General features: G+C 34.8%; 1 protein-coding gene across 3 annotated transcripts in view; it reads right to left on the reverse strand.

The window, feature by feature from the left end:
- The window catches only part of LOC126863748 (carbonic anhydrase-related protein 10), a 226734-nt gene that overhangs the window by 196702 nt on the left and 9593 nt on the right, over positions 1–20439 (reverse strand). The gene's annotated exons all lie outside the window — the stretch shown is intronic.

Genomic DNA, 20439 nt, shown 5'->3' on the forward strand with positions numbered 1-20439 from the left:
AGGCGAACCGATTGAGCGGGCAAAAATAATTGGAAAATAATTCTGTCGATCGGAAATCTTTCCTTGGTCGCGCAACGGCCAACGTTCCTCGTTACTTTTTTCTATGGAAAACGTTGCGTACCCTGTAAAACCTGCCATTGCTTAATAAAAGACTTTGTTTCAAAGGATCATTTACCGACGTGTAACATGATTAATTGTACTCAGACTGTTTAAAATATTTAATCGATCGATCATAAAACTCATACGACCAAATATGTCATCATACTGAAGTTATAAGAACGTTTGACTTTCAGAATACATCGTATAATTAATCTAACAAATATTATACACAAGAAAAGATATTCTCCCCTTATCTTAACATATTCAAATTTAATAAATTCCAAATTCGTAATATTGAAAAATAAAATAAGCAAGCTAAATGTATTCCATCTTCGACTGACTCAAATTCAACCATGATTAATCATCGTTTAAACTAACTCATACGAAATCTCTTAACCGGTCCTCCACTATCATCAAACTTATTCGCAGCAGTCTAATCTATCCAAACTTGTTCAAACCAATCCAAATCGAAATCAACCACAAGAAATATCCCCTCCAATGCTAATCGTTCGAAAAGTACGACTGCAATGAGTCATGAATCAAGAAGATCATAAGTAGACTAACTGTGCAAATTGAAATAAACGGGAACTTATATGCATCGTGTCGCATTCCCGCGCTTTTACTGTCGGCTCATTTCATTTCCGACTGGCAGCAGTACGGTTTTATTGGTGTTACGACGTTATGGTCTTTCGCCGTTATTGTCACTTCCATCCCTCGTTCCCTTCCATCGCTCGTTCTAACCGTTGACGAGCCGACGAGGACGAAGACCCGACATCGTCCACCAAATCCTGCGTTGAGTTCGACCAAGTGGCCACTTTGTGACTCGTTTTTTCTTCACTGAAATTAAACCGACCTCTGTTCAACAATTTCGACGAGCTTTTTTTACACTGCACGCACCTTACACGTTTTGAAAAGTTTTGCTCTTAAGGGAGTCGTACTCTTTTCTTTCTTTCTTCTACAAGCCCATGACGGTTAAAAAAAGAGAGCTTGACTATAGGGAAAGTTGAGCTAATAACGGAAAATTGATACGAGAGATTGTAGCAATGTTTGATTTGGCTGATTTCGTTTTGATTATATCCCCGTTTAAAAGTCTTGGAACAGTTAATATGTTGGTTCTAAAATTAGAGAAAATGAACCTAATGAAGACTTAAAAATAAATGGCATTTAATTTAAAGTACGTACTATTAATATACTTACAATTTGGTTGAAACACAATTCAGAAATCCGATTAAAAATACATATCATAAGACTTTCGTATGTATCGTATGTGATACAATTATATTGTAAACAAATGTATAAATTTACGTATTAATATATAAATTAATGTTGGATTTAATTGTTTACAAAGTAACAATTTTGTTTTGTATCGATAAAAGCACGCTAGTCAACGTTCCTAACTCTCTTTTTTTTCAAAAAGATCCGAACTTAGGAAGTGTGAAACACGTTCTATATAAAGCAATTTTATTTCGATTTTGATTTTACAATTTCCATAGCAAGGGAATTCTACGCGAAATATAGAAGGCGTTTTTGAACGAGGTGCTAGGACGAGCGTCGTTTGAATTTAACTAGCAATATCGTCGATATATCGATGTCATACCGTCTCGTATCAAATATATCATAAATTTTTAGTACCCGATTGCGTCACACTCGATACGAACGACGATGGCCAACAAATGAACGTTATTTATACATTCACAACCACGTAGAAGAAATCTTAACTTTATTGTTATTACGAAATAAAATCCTTCACGAAAATTTTACATATAAACAAAGAAAAGATATTTTACTTCTACACGTCAACTATGTAATTAATTTAGTTAATAATCTTTTGGTGTTATGAAAATCCACCAAAACATCATGTATTATCAGAAAACAATTAAAACAACTCTATCATTCTATTCCGTTATTCTATTTTCGTAAAAGGCTTATTTAAACAGAGTCAACAATTCCTACTGAAACATATCTCAAAATTGACGATTTTCTAAGTATATCTCAATCCGCTAGACTGTATGAAATACGTTACTCTACACGGAAACTTAAATAATTTGCGGCAATAGCAAGTTTTGATTGGAAAAGCAATTGAAACGATGAAACCCTTCGGTTCTCTTCGTTTCATTTTCTTCCCATACTTTCATCAGTCTAAACGGGACCTCCGTTCGCGTGTGAGAACAAGCCATAACTCAGGAATTCTATTGCCGAACTTAGGTTATAACCGCAAACTTCCTTTTAAAGGTCTATCGATTCTAAAAGTTCTTTGGTTAATCCCACCCTCGTTTCCCGGATCCCATTAACGGATGCTGCCAGCGATCACGAACTGACACATTGTCGATCGTAAACTCCTTTTCGATTATTATTTTACTCCCAGTATGCTACAGTTTCGCTGAATGTCAATAATTATGGAAAAACAATGCGATTTTGAGCTTTATTCTTATAATGAACTATTAAGCTATTAAATATTGTTAAACTATAGTAAATACGAGTTTTTATAATCGATAGTATCCGTGTTACATTAATTTCTATATCACAGTGATTTAATAAATATAATTATCGATTGTAATCTGAATTACACGCCTGTGGTAACAAGAAAGATATTGCCGTAAAACTATTTGATCTATGGTTAATTGTTAAATACAAAACATACGATATCATCGAAGAATGTTTAGTATTTAGAAAAGTTTATTGTATGGGATGTTTGCTTTCCTTGTTATTCGATTTCCACATAAAGAATTTTGGCAAAGTTAATTAATGAACCCGTTGTCGGAGAAAAATAAGTCGACTAATTAGGCAGGGAGGCAAGTCTCAACTGTTTTAAATTGAGCAAATACGAACATTTTTTCGTTGCATTATTCAGAAAACTACATTAACCCAGACTTCGTAATTCATTTATATCTCGGAGATCTCTGTTCAACCGAGCCTGTTTCGCAAACCGAATATAACTTAAAAATCCCCGAGCGTGGTATAACTTCGGAATAAAATTATTAATACCGTAAAAAGCATCATTCCTCGGTCTCCGTGTCTTAACTTGCCCATTGTACAACCGAGTCTTAATTAGCGAGAGTGAATTTTACCAAAATTAGCTCCACCGGGTAAACTTCGCTAACTAAGTAAATTTAAAGCAAATTCCCCTAACCGAGTTATTCGCTAAAAGCAAATTGCACCAAAATCAACCAACATCGCGACAAATTCCAGTTCGTTCAAATTCTCCTCGTTCGGCCGTACGTTTAGGAAAAAAGCTAGTGTCCAAAATAAGGGAAAATTATTCCAGGAAGTATCTTCGAATAAACGAGGACTACTTATTCCAATGGTTGAATTAAATTGTTCGACCAAAAAATAATCACAAATAGGCACGAAGAATTGAATCAAAGAATTGACCGAAAGAATTCGGAGAAAATTATAATTATGAATAATTATTATAATTATTTAAAATAATTATTAATGAAAATGATCAAAATCTCTGCAATTTTATCTCTATAACTTATTTAGAAAATTTAAAAAAATGTATTTGTAATAGCTGATGCGTCACTCGTCTGATTAGACACGTTCCTCGTTCTACTTATTTACTTATGAAATTTTTTTATCATATATTAAGACACAAAATATTTTATATTTTATATTTATTTAGAGATTTAAATATGCTTTGTGACAATTATCGAGCCAATAATTCACAGATGTAAGCATTAGAGAAAGAAAGCTCGTAAAAGAGAAGAAGTTGGGAGAAGAAAATTCAACCACGAGAATTGAAAGTTCCAGGAGACATGGCGGCATGCGTTTCTTGAGACATTCACGATGCTCTCGATTTACGCTTTACGAACGTGTTCCCGTGCTCGTTGTTATTATTACGATAAATCTCATGAGCTTCATGAAAGTCGATAATTTCTCGCTCGGCCTTTTGTTGCAACTTCTATACTCATCCTCCGCTGCAGCCGCCAACCACCTCCCTTCATTTCCTCATTCCCTGTTAGTCGACTTACGACTTATCCCCCAAATCCCATTTCTCCCCATTCAGCAGGAAACAGGAAAAGCTACAGTTTCACAGACATTCATGGCCGGATGTTCGTATCACAGGAAGTAGGCGAATAAAGTTTCAAGGCAAGATTCTGCTGATCTAACCTAACCAAACCTGGTGAAACGTTTCCGACCAATGGGAATAATCGTTATATTTTAATTGACCATTTCATGGAAAATTTTGATCGAAATGAAATAATGAAAATTTGATTGATCCTTTACGATAATCGTACAATACCGAATAACGCGTAGTGGCAAATTTCCTCAAAATCGCGAATGAAATTACAGTATTTTTATTTTTTTCCATTTATTTAGTCCCTGTTATTCAACTTCAGAACAACTTTTCCCCTTTCATTAAATTCCATGTACGTTATAAATCACTTCTTTTGAAATTCTATCTATTTTCTATCATAAACCTGGTGGTCTATTCTACTTCGTCTATTCTAGTCCAAATTAAAGTAAAAAAAATATAGAGTGATCGATGCAGCATGACCTGCCTCTATGCTATTGGTAAAAAATTTGAAATCACTTTTCCAGTCGTACCCACCATGAGACTCTTATACTATCTTTTTCTAATAATTCCTAGTTTTTGATTAAAAATTTTTCCAAAGTAACAAAACCAGAACGAACAACGTGACTTCTTCAAATTCATGAATTTTATAGAACACGTAGCGATCCTGCAATTTGTCCCAATAATGTATATTCAAATACAAATGATATCGATGTTATTTTTACAAATATATAACTCGAAATTCTAGCAAGCAAGAAATTCCAAAAAACTGATGAATATCTAGGGGTAACTGCGTGGGAATTTTTGCTGACAAAATACATGTGAAATATCTAGATATTAGGAAATCTTGTTATTGCACCTTCCGAGACTTATTTATCGAATTCTGGCCATGCGAAAAATTCCCCTGACGATGGCTGAACCCATCACATCGACGAAAGAGGCGTCTTTCTGCTTTCTTATAAAACAGACAGAAAGCGGGATCACGGGGCCAGAATGTAAATCAAACGGGAAGAGGATCTTTACTTTTAAGGGAAAAGATACGAGCGAGAATGAAAGTGGAACAGCGTTCGATAATCTTTCGGGTCAGCGACTTAATAGCTATCGATTTTTCGGCAAACATTATCGAGCTTCGTTTTCCTCGAAGCCAGGGAAATCGAGGAATAGACAGAAAAAAACGATTTCTACGACGTGAATCGTGATTACCTAGGCATAAGATGTTTTCTGATCGAAGGTAGAAAATGTTACGTTATTTGAACGTTTTATGAAAGCTTTCGATGGTTCCTGATAAATCTGCAACTTTCCAATCAGTGCTCGAATAAATTCGTTACGTATGTTACTAACGAACCATTAACGCAGCTTTAGGAAAATTATAGTGAAATTTCAATGATTTATTTTTACAGTGTAATAATTGACAATAAGAGTTGAATGTCATAATCTATAATACCTTCAATCGTTGGCATAATTTTGAATTTTGAATTTAACAATGTTTGCAATTTTTATTTATTTCTGTCATTGTTTCATACTACATACTCTTGTATCGGAGGCATTGATTTCTTCAGGAAATAAACCAGATTTTAATTTTATATTCTAGACACGTATTAATTATATAAAAAACATTAGAGCTTGTGAAATGGGTAATAAATAACGAAATTATATAGAAGAAAATTCCGGGATATGTAACGTAATATATTGACGTAATTTTTCTGTATTATGATAATTCTACATTGATGAATACAATTTAACAGAAACATGGGCTCCCGGTACAATGGCGAAAACGTCTACCATAATATTACAAAATATAAAGGATCACAAGTAAAATATTTTAAACATATTACTTTCTATTGTTATTGTCATTTTCATTTTATTTTTCTTTTCCTTTACTTACTCTATCGATTTGAATGTTATTTGAAGTAGAATAACATTGTAATGTATTTGATGGCTAGAATTAAAGTTATGAGTAGTAAAAGTTACTGGCTCTTTGAAAAAATGTATTAGATTGCACCAAAAGCTCCTTTCTATTGGAACAAAATGGATCATACATAATTCAATAAAATAATATAAAAGAAAAAATGTTGCGCATCTATTATTTTCATATAAAACGAAAGAAACTTTTGGGACAACCTAATAGATTGATATGAGTATAGTGAGAGAGTGTTGCAATGAGACGGGAAAACCACAAGGTAGAAACACGATAAGACCATTTTTGTAGATATTCTAATTTTGATATTTTCTCGTAATTCAAATGGAGTATTTTAATATGATACATTTGAGATAAGGAACACCTTGGTAGAATAAATAATAATAAGATACAGAAAAAACTTATGTCAATTTGTGAATTATGCGAATTGATTAATAGTAAATTTTCAAATTGCTATCCTATAAAAGATAAGGGATATAATTCATCATGCTTTTCCGATATCCTTCGGTCTTTCTTCCAGTCAGTCTGCTTCTTGTCAGCTTTTTGCGTGACGTATTTTCAAATTTGCCTCAAACTTTACCACCACGATTATGACAGTCGATTTTCACAGCAGTACTAATGACATTCCAAAATTCATTACTTGTTACTTCTATACATTTCGTACAACACACATAATACGTTCATAAAACGCATCTACAACTATTCGAATACTTTCGTGAGTCTGTTATCCGCTCCGTGACGAGATCTCGTGTTACCGTGAGAAGATCTCGCGTATCTCGTGGCACGTCGATAATTCTTCCAGCCGACGCGTTAAAAGCCGTCCCGTGGGAACGTCGCGACCCAGCTTCCCGTTGTCGAAACGTACGTATGTAAGTTTTAAGAGGCGGCCATATCGTCGTCGCAACTTTTCCCGCCGAAAACTTCTTCCGTTACGGGGAACAACGAGGAAATCCTTGCGTCTCAACCATCTCGAGGAATCGTCCGACTGTCTGACGCCGATATCGAGTTTACATCCACGCGATAGTTCCATCGATTCTCTTACTTTTATTCGAAAGAACGCTCTCTCTACCTCGTAGTATCCTCGCCGTAACTCTTCCCAGAAGCTTGCCGCGTTTTGTCGACCGACTTACGACTCCTGCTTGGGACTTACTCGTCGTCGGAAATCCAGCGTCTCTCTGTCCAGACACCGGTGGATCTTCGACCCGGAAGTCGATATCAATTCGACGAGCCGGATATAATTTCCACTGACTGCGAGGATATCGAGCGAGTTCGATCTTCTGCGAAGCGAAACAGCGTTTCTGAATAGTTTCTATTCGAAAAAGCCCGAAAGTTTTTAGGTGGAAACTTCTTATTTTAGATGTGGTTTCAGATGTGATGGCTAGGTCGAAGGTGTTCATACATTTATGAGAATATTTAGAGGGCTGAGAATTACAGCGATCCAACCTTGCTGAATTCTTTCGGTTATTTTTAACCGGATTATATTTTTCTAATATTAAAAGATAGTTTGATGAAAATATAAAAAGCGTTATGTTAAACATATTCTTGAATAATTCGTTCCTTTCGTTTGCTAAAGCGAGAGCAAGATTGAAATACAAAAATTTCAGGACAGTAGAGTTAAGGTCACTATTTTCATAAAATAGTGTTTTGCATTTATTGTTATAAAAGGTCGATCACGTATTTTACGTATTTTACGTATGAAAACGTATCGTGGAAGAGAATAGATTGTAATATGCATCGAATTAATATATTTTGCCTAATCTGAAGAGTTTATTTTAGTTTAGACTATGGCGAATTAAAGTTGATAGTACGCCATCCAACACCTGCTTAGTCTACTAATTTCCTCATTCTACTTTCAAACATTCTGACTGTCACAGAGAGATCTTTACTGTAAGTATTACGGTCCGTATTATTCTGATCTGAAATTCTAAAACTAACGCGATGCATCTCGAAAGAGCCAATTTTCCCTTCTCTCGTGGTCTTAGCGCATTTTCCCTGGAGAAAGAAGTAATAAGATTGTCCTTGTCTCACAGAATGCGGTTGCAGCCTTGGTGAAATTTTTACAGGAATAAGAATCATAATTTTAATAAGTGTCATCGCTCTTTGGGAAACCATGAGATCCAAATTATGCTCGATATTCGTAATATCAAAGAAACATTCTACTTTCTTAATATTGAAACTTTTATAACAACTTTTGTATTTCTAGTAGTTATAAAAATTAGTGTGTAAACATTCTATAGATTATGTAGAGGATATTAAAAAAGATGTTTATATAGAATCAGGAGCATAGAGTACGAGTAAAATACATTTTTTTTATAGGAAACTTCTTGATTGTCTTGATATTTATATAATCATTTTTTATAAATATCATTTATCCTTTTTAACAGATTGTAAGCATATGATGAATGTGTGTAGCTTACAAATGGAAATTGTAGAGAAAACAGCAGATGAATTATAATTTTAGATTTTAGTATAAGAGCGATTTTGAAGTTGAGAGTGCTTTCAACTAACCTCATGTTATCAAAATCGTATTTTACATTTTGAATCTGCATGTAACTTTCAAAATCGATTCAAACTTTTCCAAACAAATTATTCTCTATGTATATATTAATGTATTAATATACCCTCTTTTAATTTCCAGTTAACATAATTGTATAATATGGTTATACGAAATGCTCGGTATACGTAATTACGTTAATAACGTTTATTTATCCGTTTATATCTTAAATCATTTAATTAAATATGCAAAAAGGTACATCTGTTTTCAGACGTGTATAAATATGTACGTTTATACGTTCGTTAATTCCTCGATATAAAAATATAAAAGCAGCCATAATGGATTCACTTTCAATCAATTTTAATTTATCGTACATGCTTCTAAATAAAAGAGAAACAAATTAATGATCCGCAAAACGAATACGTTTTTCATAGAAATGTTGCAAATATTTAAATCTATCATATAAAATGAAACATTAATTCAATAAACCTAGCTATTAACGTAACCCGATATACGAACTAGTAAATATCATTTAGCTACTTTTTCCAGGACATTGTAACTGTTCTCGCGTTCCATACTGTCATTCCAGCTTTAACAAAGTTAAAGACTTTCGTTCCGACTTTTAGTTACGTTTTACCCTATCGAACACGACAGGAAAATTTGTAACCTGTAGAGTATCCCGTACGTTATACGTAAAGAACTTTTATTCCTCAAACTACATATATTCTGAGAAATGAAAGAAGTAAAAGAAAGCTGTGGATGAAGGGAAGAGGACAAGGGAAAATTCAGTTGAAAATTTCTATACTTTAAAGGCTAAAAATTATTTCCACTGTAACGCCAGTGTAGTCTTCGAAAAATAACGATGAATAAAAACTTCGACTAATCTACGAAAATCGGGTTATGGGTTTTCACAGCACATTTAGAAACGAAAATTCGTTGCTCGTGGCAGCTTGATACGTCGATGTTATAAAACACGTCGGCCACCCAAATGGCCCGACTTTCAGGCGTTTATGGTAGCTTTCGTTTTAACGGATAGCGCTTTACTTCCGAACTATCTCAAAAAAGTGTCACGTGACTATAACGTTGTACTGTAAAGTACTATATCAAGACCTAGAGCTCGGAGCCATCGTATGCCACCATTAAGTCAAAAAATGATCGAGAGCCGAAACGACCAACTCAGAAAATCACGATAGAAGACAAACAGTTGTAACAAAGAGTAATACTTTCTTGACAGCACGTAGAGCTTTTGTCGTCTACTTGTAACCAGGTCGATGCAACATTTGGAAAAAATCGACACGAGAAATGAGACAGGGAAAACATTGTTCGTAGAACGAAGTAGAAACAGAGAAAGAGAAAGCAAGAGGAAGCACGTATGACGGCGAAGTTTGTCAAAGTAATTCGAGTTTTCTTCGAGCTCCGATTCCCGTCACGTACGTTCAAGTTCTCGTCTTTACCACCTCGAATCCTTATTACCCTATATCCGTGACTATAATCCCGCTGCTTACCGAATAACCTCGACCGAGCCGTGAAATCGTCGTAATAACGGGCCGGCGGTTTAATCATCTTTGACGGTCGGAAACGTCGGGATGACTCCGCGCCCTTTAGAATGCGAGAAAATTAATTATGGTGATGGATCCAACGATCGCTAGATACTGTACTCAGTTTGCTGACTCCATTGCGAATTTCTGTATGAATCGAAGAACAATTTAAAACTTTGAGTAGTAGTCTTAAAATAATAAAGATATTCATTCGTTTACGTTTTAGGTTGTGTAGATATTTGCAACACATTATAGCTTAGTTCAATCATAAATTTATTTTTGATAAAAATACGTTCAAATTATAGTGAACTACGCACTTTTTTTAAAAAAATGAATAAAAATGAATGTCTTTCTATAGCTAATATTCCATTTATCTAACCATCCTCATTCTACTTACGAATGAAAATGATCAACATCCTTCAAATCTTAACGCGCTATGTGTCTTTTTACAACAAGGGAAAAGATGTGTTTCTAATGAGCAATATCTTACTTGTCTGGACAGATACGGTCCTTATTCTACTTACTGCAATGCCTAGCCTTTGCCATAAAATATAAAGAAGATCTAAATCTCTGTTCCACACAGACTTTATTTATTATCGTTTTACAGATTTAAATATGCTTTATGACAATTACCGAGCCGATAATTCACAAATATAAGCAAATTTCATTTTAATTTCTCTCTTAAGCTTCCCACGCTAGATTTTACAGCCCAATTTCAATACATAATACTGTACTTTAACAAAGTTAATAACTAAACGATAAATTCACCTGTAGTTTTATCGTGTAATATTCTTAGCCATTTTCAAAAATTATCTCGCATATATCAAACACCCAACATAACAAGTCTCTAATTTCAGCTTCTTCGAGTCAACAATTTCTCATCGATTAAAATTCTTTCTAAACTTCGTTTAAATATTTTCCCCTAAGCGAAGTTACCCCCTCGATCTGTCATCAATCAAGTATTCCTCTTCGAATAGAACTCACCCTTATTTACACCCTCTGATTTCACGTTCCTAAAACACGTATAAACCTAAACACACACTATCGTCGTTAAATTACTGCTAAGTGTAGCTAGTTTCTCGACGTTAATCGCCACGACAATGCTTGTGTAAACTAGACCAAGGGGCACGTATCAAGGGGGTTGAATTGAATGGACGAGTAAGAGGAAGAAGTAGAAAGAACCCATGCTTTTTCCACCGGTACGTGCACAACTGCCCCAAGGAATTCAGTTAATCGTTTCGAACACGAGGAATCTCGGGAGAAACGACGTGTACTTGGTGTCCGGGAAACGAGGAACGATATAGACAATCTGTGGCAGGCAAGTGACTTTCCCTTCGTCAATTCCTGTAATTTAATGAATCTTCAAGAAATCCTCGCCACTCGAACACTCTTTCAACTCGATGGAATTTAGATCGAGGGGGGACCAAGTTCGAAGATTCGTTCATCTTGAAAGGAATTTGGAAAGTTTAATTATTTTAATCTGGTGCCTGGGAAGGGCTGGAAATTATTTTTAAACAGGTTCCGGCTGATCCTGTAGGAAACAAGATCTGAGATGCTTTGAAAAATATCATTAAAAGATTGCGGATATATATCTTACTTAAATAATAATACGTTGATAGTTTGAATATACCTAAACCCCGTAGAATCATAATGAGAAACGATTTACTGCTCCAATTAAGAAATCAGTACTTCGAACATCGATAAAGTCCAATTATCGTCTTGATTGCAACACGAGTGATCATTGATACTCTCCTTAGCGATGATAACAGTACTTTATTTGAATAACCGTTCCCCATTTCAAAATAATTAGTGACCTTTACCTTTGTGATGAAGTTATTATGATAAGGAAATGGTCGTTAAGAATTCAACGATTATCTAAAAAGCTACTAAATTAATGGTGGAATTGAATTAATATGTAATATTTTAAATTTATTTGTGTATCTTCGATAAAATATTTAAAGCAGAACATTTTTTCAACCAATTACGGAATTACGTTTGCATCGAAAATTTGTATTTAATTAGATAAAATGAACCACCAGGAGAGTATTACAGCATTTTCGTGCAATTGTAAATGGCTAGCCGTAGGCACTCTCACTTAGACGATAAATTAGAGAAATTTTTAGTTATGTCGTCTATTATTTATTCGAAACGACTGATTTCGAACGTTCCGTGGTCAAAACTACAGGGCCATGACTATTATTAACAACAACAGCAAAATGCGAAACCAGGCGCAACGATGATAGCGAAACGAAGATGAACAACAAGGCTGCGTACGAACTTTAACCGCAAATTGCAACCACAATACAGGTCGTTATAGCGTGACAGGAAATTAATGCTATAGCAAAACGCGGTGTCACATGCATTATAATTCACGACAACATACTTTTCCCATCTTCTTCGTAATTTCATCGGCCTTGCCAATAGGATTTTTACCAGCTCAGAACGCAATTTCGCTATTTCCGTTCTACAGGAAATTCTAATAAGGAAGATGTACAGGATATTCTGGATAGAATATAGGAAAGACAGGTTGGAAAATATTTTAGGTATTAATATTAGAAAGGGAAGGTTTTAGGGGATAAATTACAGTTATAACTGTTTTTATGAAGTAATTTGGTAAAAATATAATATAAAGTTACGAAACAGATGTAATAAAAATATAAAATATGCTTCGCAATGGTATTGAAAGTAAAAATAATAATTCAAATTAATTTTTCCATTTGATACTATACTGACAGTAAGTATAAAATCATAACCTTGGTAGAGTTGTCCTCTTGTTTTAATTATATTTTCTTGTCTCCAACGTCAACAAGAATAAAATGAAATTCAAGTGTTAATTATATCGTATAAAAATTCGTTATGAAGAGATATTCTTTATGTTTGAATAAATATCAAACTCTCAAAATCAATTTTGCGAGGATTCAACATTTTCCAAATCTGGAAGTAACCACGAAGGAACACTGGAAAATCTGATCACGTCAACAACGATAATTAGCCACCGTATAAAACATCAATGATCAATCAATCTCACTAGAGAAACCCATTGCTATTGAATCAACAAACCTTTACCAGTGCGAAACATTACACGATTCGCTCCCTCTGATAGACACACACAATACGATTACGCTCCTAATTAGCACGTTGTTCTCGCGTTTCAACCATACCAAACGCTCCAACACTCGACTATATGCACGATACTTCGCAATAAGCCTCTTCTCTGCATCCTGATATTTTCCAGCTCGGCTTAATGCATTTTTCACCCCTTCTCACTCCTTCTCCCCCCCCCCCCTCTCTCTCTCTCTCTCTCTCTCCTTCTCTTGGAAATTCTCCGTTTTCACGCGTATCGATTCTGAACGAGAGCCTTAGCTTCTAAAATATGTGTGAAAACAATCATATGGTAAATAAAAATGTTTGGCAAATATTACTATTGATTTTTATATGGGAGGCAGTGAAAAGCTTGTGGATGGATGGAATAAAGGACAAGTTAGCCAGGTAGTTCAAAATTAAAGGAGAAGATAATTTGAACGATTATCTTTGGAACACACACTGGTCTGAGAATAATCCAAAGTTCGGCCGAAAAGTATGATTAAGTTACCCCAGTTGGTATCAAGTGGAGAATGTCGATTTTAATTACCGATGTCATTTCCGACTACGTAAAAATGACAAGTATTAAAAATCCAAATCCTCAATTGCGAAATTCAAACAGAAGTCCTCCATAATAGCGTACATTAGCGCAATTTACATTAATTTTAACTAGGGTAATTGATATTAGGGTCTATTAGTGTATCATAACGTCGTGTAAATTTAGGCTGACTATTTTAATAGTTGTCCGAGCTATCTTTGAATAATCAAACTTAATCCATTACTCTAAACGAACAGACAAGACATCAAGAAAAAAGGAAAAACGAAGGAAAATTTGTACCGCGTTTAAACGATCGCCGAGCTGGCTTATAATGCTCGACTGCGTCTCTAAATAACGCGATGCGTCGAAAAAAGATGGCGCACGGTATTTGTTATCGCATCGCTCCTCGCCTCGATCCTGAAAAACCTTCTTCGTCCCCAGGGAAGCTCGACGTTGCAGCGGTTCCATGTCCCGCGGCACGTTCCGTCGCGATAATCTCGCTTTTTTCGCGGCTGGAAAAACCGAGCTCGCGACCGAAGCGTCGTGCGTGCATTTTGAGCTCGTTAAATCGCGACTCGCAAGTGCGACAAACATGTCTATGCTGGAATACTATAGATTTTTATGGCAATTTAGGCAATTTTTTCGCCTGAATTATTAGAATGGACCGAGTAAAGGAAAGACTACAGATGAGATTTCATTTTTGTGCTTCAAGTATTTGTCTAGTTTAAATTAACGAACATGTTTGTGATTATTAAAAATTATTGACGAATATTAGTTAATTTTGATAAGGAATATCGTGATCGGGTAGTAGAAGGTATAATGGACGATGTGTAATTGTAAACTGATATTGAACATTAAATATTAGCAGTAAATTTTTGGAAAATTTTAATATTCCATTTTTAGTGATTTCATGTGTCAATTTATGCAAAAGAAGGTACATAATTGTACCTAGTAGGTATAGTTCTGAGCTGCTTAAATAGAAATAGTCGAGTAAAATGACAGACAAATTTTTCTATCTTCTACGTTTGAACCAAGGTTGAACTTCGTGTAGTTGCACAATTATCATGTATGGTGGTGTGTGTGCAGTGTACTTCTAGTTCGCTTATGGAATATGATATGCTTGCAATACGACACTCATACAATACTATACAATAGTATACAGAGCAAGGTATCCAACAATAAATTCCCCATAAACAAATTATTTTATGAGAAAATATTCTAAATAAAAGTTGAACAGATTCAAGAGAAACTTAATTTGATGTTATCCCTTTCTCTTTGTAGATGCACGTACAAAAGACATATAATGACAGTACAATCAAATTTCTCTTTCAACACAGAATCATATATTTTTCAATGTATTTATTGATCAATGTATTTATGCAGAATGCATAATTTGTAACAAAGCAATAATCTTACTTAATAGAGCTGTAAAGGACCAATTATCATTACCTATTTTCAAGTATGAAAGGTTCAGTTCCTTTTGTCGCTACATAATTGGTTTCTATAACATTGCGTATTATATAATTGCGTACACTAGACAAGTAAATGGATTAATTAACCCTGCAATTAGTTATTAACGATTAATAACATTAATTTGATAATACTACGATAATTCATAGCCGTGGGATCTGCAGTCGAAATCGTAATTTCTAATTCAGAGGACATTGTACGATGAAAATACCGATTTAGATAATGCTTCTACCACGTAATTTGGTTTCAAATTAAATTGTGCACACAGTAGTCAGCATTAACGTTATTAACGGCAGTACAAGAGATACTTGTTCATACGGACCGATTTAATGCAATTTTAGATCGCGATTACGTTCTAGCTTTGTGCTTACACCTCGGGCACCTCGTCGTATCGATAATTCTAGGACAACCATTTTGATGTAAATAAACCACAGAAATAGTAACAGTAGTGTGAATAATTTGGAAGTATATGAATTTTAGCATTTTTTTGAATATTTTGAACAAACAATTCTTTTCTCTCTTTTTTTTTTTTTTTGTTCTCTAGATAAATTAGTATTTTGCTCTTTGATGTAGAATGATAACTGTTCGTGATATGTGATACAGGTATAAGTTGAAGTGGTAACTGGTTAATTAAAGTTTCATCGAGATGAATAGATAATAGAGAAGTTAATATAGTACGAGCAACGAGGATTAAAATATATTTATAAATTAATTTATAAAATCCTTGATGTATTAGTAATTCGCTCCGGTAATCCTACGCTCCAGTAATTTGCTTGCATTTGAATTAAAAATTTCCATTACGTTACATTACTAAATCTAATCTATATAAAACGCCAGAGTAAAAGGTTCCACTGTAGAAACAGAAATTACCAATGAGTTATTAAACGTAAATTGCGTGGATTTATAAACGGAAAGATTGTAAAAATTGCATGAAATTCATAAAAAAAAAAAAAGTAAAATGTAGTAACAAATCTGACATAATGGTAGTAAAAAAACAAAAATCACATTGAAACACCGGTCATTCAGTTTTAAAGAGAAATAAATAAAATAGAATGTGTGAAACATAATACATATTAAACACAATAAAATACACAATGATCTATTCATATAATATACGTTTTAGTTGTTTAAATAGCGTAATTTAATACATCGTATCACATATAATATCAAAAATATTAATTAACGTATGAATATCCAATTAAAGGAAACCTAGCAATACACAAATATTCATACATAAATACTGTTAATAATTTACTAATTCAATATCACCATCGGCACAAATAAAACCAATTACGTACAATAATTAAGATAATTTAACTACCGTCTCTAGGCTTAACGAACGGACAAATCTTTCTTTTTCACGTGTTCTAATCGTTTTTCGCTCGTCCAATATTTCTTGTACAGAACATTTTGCCCGTCGTTGAATTCGCCATTTCGAATCTCATCGCGTTAAATTAGGAATGAGAAAGCCCTTCCAACTCCATTTGGTCGGCAGCGATGCATATTGCACACAACAGCATATTACATGCCGAGCATTACAGCGAAGGTGTCTCGTAGTTGAAAAGAATTCGTTCTGAACCCCCCTTGCTTATGAAACCCCCCGCAGTCGGGGGAGATTTCCCTCATTTCCGTTTCTTCTGCTTCGTAATTCTGTCTTGAATTAAAGTTGACCCGTGAATTCGACTCTTCCGTTTTTCTTAAACTTGTCCCTTGCAATTACTTCCGAGCATTTTCAATGGTTATAGAATTAATAGAATGATCACTTAGCCAATTTTGTTCATCTATAAAAGCTAAATTTTCTAATATATTCGATGGCATTTATTTTAATCTCAACATCATAATTTCATGTTAGATCATTTTAATTCGTTATAGTTTGTTTATCACCTAAATAGAGATTTTAATACAACCCGTTTCTGTATCTTCATCTTCTTAAATCCATTCATCAAAAGATATTTGAACCTGCTGCTCTTTACGTTCGTACAGTTAAGTATACAACTGACCTGGATCGTCGTATGTACAGCAATTTGCTTTAAGTATTAAATAAATTTATTTCCTGCAAGCTTGTTAATCCTCCTTAACAAAATTATATCTCGCGTCTGTGATATAGGTTTTGTGTTTCTTGTGTATGTTTTTTATTAAATACTAAATAACCTCATTATCTAAAAACATGCATTAACACCCTATAAGAAAGTTACAATACAAGTATGCAATCATGTTAGGGAACTAGGTATTTTTATCAGACGCATTTTCATCGAATTGAATCATAAGTCATCTCTCATTCGTCGAGAAATATACAATACAATCATGACGTTATATAAAGTAATGAAATAAGAATGTCACACATATGGAATAGATAACGTACGATCGATCGTACTAATCGCGTAACAGACTCGACTGCTTGCAACTTGACAGTCTGTCACGGAAACGTCTGCAGACCGACGCGACGTGGCAGCGGCGCGTTTCCGCCTGGCGAGCTATAAGCGTGGCCATCCGCGCGGAAACGCACGCGAAACACGGGATACGTTCGTTGGATATCGTATGTGCGCCACGATGAGTATTTCATACGAGAAACGCGGTGTAAGACGACGAGGACAACGAGTCACCCATGCACAAATACAGATGCACCCAGCCAGTTTCCTCTACGTCGAACGAGAGGGCTGAAATTTTACTTGCTTCTATTATCGTCGCGTGTTTGCAGTGAAATGACGAATCGATAAACGTTAACTTATTCATTTATAGTGAATCAAGTTTTATGACAAATTAATTTATGAGAAACTTAATGGGGAAAGTCTTAAGTGTCAACATTTAAAATTGGAGGTATTTAAGCTGATGATGTCACGGGCCTCTTTATCTCGTGTTTGTTCAGTAAACGATACAGTTAGTATAAGAAAGAAAAACTAAGTGAACACAAATTCACCATACACACAGTATGTGATAAATCTTCTTCAGCTGTAACATTGTTCTGAATGGAATCATTTCGGATCGATGAAATAAAAAATACAGGCGCATACAAATACCTACTCTTCGAATAACTTATGCATCCTCGAAGTACCATTTTGCAGAGTCCATATTTGGAGAGACCTTTCAAAAATAAAATCCCTCTTGCCTATTGATTCATTCGTGACATCTCTAGGTGAAAACATCGATGCTAAAATCGGTTCTCGACTACCATTGACAAGAACAGAACGTCCAGAAAGTCTTATTTCTAGACTTTGCGCGTTTATATCTTGAACCGCCGAGTTACTTACGAGTTTCCGCCACGCTAACCACGCAAAACTAATAGAGTCAGGATCGAAAAAGTTTGCCTGTACCTTGCAACTAGTTTATCAAGTATAAAAACAGAGTCAGAGCCAGAGACAAAATGAATGGAAAATTTTTATCGATTCCAAGGTCTTCGATAACATTTTTCTTTTTTTAAATAATACATGTAAAGCGGTTTTCAATGAGCTATAATATAAAGTAATATAAAGATTTGAATAAAGGAGAAAAGCAAGTAATCGTACAGTATAAAAAAAGATCGCGTTAATCGAAAAATCTAAGTTTCTCTGTTTAATTATTTCAATGATCCGCCATCAACAGCCATTATCGTCATAATCAAGGATCTTCATCGAAAGTCTACGCCAATCTCTACGCGTCACGAAGGCCTGAGAATGGCAACGCGGTACCTCGAGTGTCCTCGAGTGGCTTGCAAGGCCCTCAAACCGGAAGAAGAACGCTGATGCAACTGCTATTTATCTCGAGCCAGACCTCGAGCATTATCATTTCAAATTGGTAAGCCTGGTCGATCCTGTGCGAGGCAGTTTCGAGCCGCGAAGAAAACTCGAGAAAATAATCTCAACATCCTTCCGTCAGGATGATAAACTCCTCGTCGAAAGTGTGAATGGACTTTCGTTTCATGGTATTTCATCCTCTTCTTGCAGTTGCGTGTTTCGTATCATCGAATAGAAGAAAGAAAAGGTACGCCTTTTAAAGACGAACTTCCTAATGCAATTAAGTTCGTTATTTTAATTTTCAACTTTTATTCTTACATATTTCGCATCAACGACATGAATAAGTAACAAGTTAATGAGTAAATCATTTTTTTAAAGTATGATAAATAATCTCGTAAGAAATTTGAATACAACATTGTCATCCAAGATGAAATATATTCCTGCACTATGTATTCTTTAAGTTCACTGCTAATATTTAACGCGTATAAAGTAGATTACGAATGATTAAATATAATTAGAAAGATACGGTGATATTTCGCAAATTATACTTTCAAACAATAAAAAACAATTTCACCGCAATAATATTACACGTTAAGGACCAAACGCTGAAAGATATAGAAACATGTAATGGAATAACATTCTGAACACAAAATAATAACCTAAAACGCGAATCGTCTCAGAAGCTACAGTACAAGCTAAATACAAACCATCCTCCCACATGCTTCGATATTCCATCTATTTCTCCGTGGAAGTTTCGCAGGAAACCCCACTTCTGTATTCATTCGCGAACTTTTGACCCATCAGCCTGGTTCGAACTTGGAAAGAACCTTCAGACGTCTTTGCGTAGAAGCAATTAACGTGGTCGAAGGGATATAGTTGTTTCGAAACGGGTGAATAATTCAGAAGGAGGGCGGAAAAAAGGGGCGGAATCGCGCACGAACAGGGCGTAGGACGCCTCTGACGACGCTGAGCGCCGCGACGCGCCGTCAATCACGTTGATTGACGCTTCGAGCCGACGGCGAATAACAATTTGCTCGAAATAACTGACAACCGTACTCGTCGGGCCACGGCCGATAATGAATCAGGACAAACACTCTGCCAACTATCGCTTTCATCCTCTTTTTCACCTTCGCTAACGATCTTTTACCTTGTCATATTCCAATAGTTTTACAGCACCGATTATGAATGTTTTCTTTGTCTTTCCTGTTGCTTTGTTTGCTACATCGGAGATTAATTTGTCTTTACGTATTAGAGGGAGGATTGACAGTGACGAAGATATTTTAATTGTTTGGTGAAGTGATTAATTTTAGGTGAGGAGGTAACGACATTCAATTTGACGAAAATAATATTTTTAGTAGGTAGTTAAAATAAAATCGTTTAAGACGCGGTATTAAACGAATAATAAATTTATCCATATTTTTCTGAAATTTATAAATCTAGGATTCCGCATTATATGGAAAGTACTAAGTGTACCAGGAATATTAATTTCAATTTGTTCTAAAAATCGGCAATTTCCAAACTCTACAAACTCTAAACGTGAAATATCAACAAACAGTCTGAAACTTTCTAAAACAAA

Source organism: Bombus huntii, chromosome 3, assembly GCF_024542735.1.
Source record: "Bombus huntii isolate Logan2020A chromosome 3, iyBomHunt1.1, whole genome shotgun sequence".
In the NCBI taxonomy this organism is placed as follows: domain Eukaryota; kingdom Metazoa; phylum Arthropoda; class Insecta; order Hymenoptera; family Apidae; genus Bombus; species Bombus huntii.